Source organism: Atta cephalotes (assembly GCF_000143395.1).
Source record: "Atta cephalotes unplaced genomic scaffold scaffold00033, whole genome shotgun sequence".
Lineage (NCBI taxonomy): Eukaryota > Metazoa > Arthropoda > Insecta > Hymenoptera > Formicidae > Atta > Atta cephalotes.
The window spans coordinates 541,736-544,369 of NW_012130097.1; the positions used below are offsets into that span (position 1 = coordinate 541,736).

The 2,634-nt window shown below is 29.7% G+C and overlaps 1 protein-coding gene across 1 annotated transcript in view; it reads left to right on the top strand.

The window, feature by feature from the left end:
* Window positions 1–2,634, top strand: part of LOC105621440 (tetratricopeptide repeat protein 25-like) — an 11,396-nt gene that overhangs the window by 5,792 nt on the left and 2,970 nt on the right. The gene's annotated exons all lie outside the window — the stretch shown is intronic.

Consider the following 2,634-nt stretch of genomic DNA (forward strand, 5'->3'; position numbering starts at 1 on the left):
TATATATATATATATATATATATATATATATATATATATATATATATATATATATATATGTGTATGCTTATAAATTAGATTTCAATTGTATAAATGTATTTTTGCTAATTGTTTTATTTTAGAGAAGAATATTATATATAAATACTTTTATTTGAAACTTTAATCGAAATTTTATTTATAAGTTATAACTTTACTTACGTATATATGAATATACATCTTTAATAATGGTATAATGTTGTATTTGCACGTATTTTTTTATAGTGTAGCATGAGATAGATTTCTATTAAACGGAAAACAGGTCACTATGCGTTATTGTTCCAGATATGCATGAAACTTACGAAGACAGATTATACGAAGATAGATTACAAAGATTATTTCTCGTGCACGGGAATGCTTATGAAAGCTGCCGCATAGTAATTATAATAGCTTTCACAGTATCGATCGTTTGCTTTAAAATTATTATTGCTTATCTTTTAAAGGAATTATATTTATCAGAATTTGTCTTATAAGATTACGTTAATATATGATTTAATAAAGAAAACATTTGCCAATGGCATACATAAGAGAATAACAGAATAGGATAATTATATAGGTAAATATAAGTTTATACATAACGGCGGCTAATTAATTGTTCTTGCCAATTAATAAATTAAGTATCGGTATATCGCTGCGATAAAAGATCAGAGTCTGCAAAAGGGACAAGGAAAATGTAAAAGGCTGGGGCTGAAATTTCAGATACATACGTTTTGGAACACAGCCTAGTATGTTATATCGTACCGTATTGTATTGAAAATCGATTTTAAACGAGTGAAATTGGTTGCGAGAGGTTTCCGTCTGAAAAACAAATCGCGAATATCTTCGATCAGGCGGACTCACGTATCCGGACTCGAGCGATATGAATGGCTATCTCTGCCAGATGGAAGCTCAACAGCACCGTGCGCGATCTCGATATCACCAAACAGACCGTGGAAAACGCGGAGAGTCGTGCGCGCCTTCAGATAAAGACTAGCGTTTCGAAACTATCCCATGGAAATACTCGACAGTTTGCACAAGCCCTACATCACGAAGCGGACGAGTTGTGCCAACGGTAGAATAATCAATATCTGTTAATGATATTAAGTACTGGATGGCATTAATCGCACTTCATATTTCATGACTTTTGATTAGCTTAGCTAATTTGACGTGAGCGTAACGCCGGTCTCGAGAGTTCCGCGTTGAATAATTCTAAAATCGATCACCATTTTCAGAGTTACATCAAAAGCACATTAACCCCTTACTCGCTTCTGTTTCCCGTTTTTTTGTCACGTTTTAAACACCGACCATTTTCTTATTAATATTTTTGTTTCTGAAAAGATATTATACGGTCCTATTGGATCGCGTACGCGTAACATGTAACAATGAGAGAGGAAGAGCCATTGTGCCGCCTTGACGTTCTGTAATTTTCAACTGGAAATTGGATCTGCACACATGAATACATAGAAATGATCACGGTATATTCCTATTAACTTAGTTACGTCCAACGTGTCAATATTATGTACGGATATAAAGATTGATCGCCATGTATAAGTAATGAATAAAATTTTCTATGCGAAAAGAAATGATATTAATTATCTATCGATTATTCTTAATATCCTCAAGTAAGAGGAGTAACTTTATTAATTTAATATAGATGATAATCAAGAGAGTTAATAGACGATAACACAGAGTCCCCAAATTATAATGATAAAAAAAATTGTTTTTGATTTTTGATTTACGAAATTCCTGTTTTGTCTTTCTAAAAATTTTTAAAAATTTTCTCTCTAAATCTTTTATCTTCAATAAATTTCATCTAAGAATTAAATAAAGAAAGTTTGGTTTAAAGAAATTTTGATTTTAAGATTGTTTAATTTCTCTATTGCAATGATTCTATTACATTGCTCCTTAATTGTTTCTCAATTATAATTTTATTTCAAATACCACAAGCATTTTAATAAATTGATAATTACGGCGTTTAATCTAATAATATTTTAAACAGAAATATTAATAAATATTTTCGTGAACTACGTAAATTTATTGGACATAGCAGGGCGAATTAGTTATTGATAAAACTTAGCATAACTTCATGCACCGAATATTTAAAATTTAAAGCTCATTACGATAATTAGCTCATTGTTGTCATTAATGCTATAAGCATTGTTGTCATTAATGCTATAAGCATTTCGACCGCATTTAAGAAAAATGGGTCGTGGAGAATATCGGAAATGTTGCCAATACGTCTCGTTCCCTGAAAGAATATTCAACGAGAATATCACTTTATAAACGGCCGATGTTCAGCTTTTGCGGATAGCCATGAGCATTTTAATTCTACAAATAGATTTCCTTTTTTCTTGATTTAAAAAAAAAATCTCTCCGACAGCCTGCGGCTTAATTCCTGTGTAAATAAAGCGATAGAGGTTTTTTTGCAATAACATTAAATATTGTTAAGTCATATTTTTACTGAAAGTTTTGTCTTTAAATAAATGTATAATTAAATATCAAGTTCTTAATTAAATATATCTATAGAATTATTTGTTATTTTATATCTTATACATACATATACACACATATATTANATTTTTATATATATATATATATATATATATATATATATATATA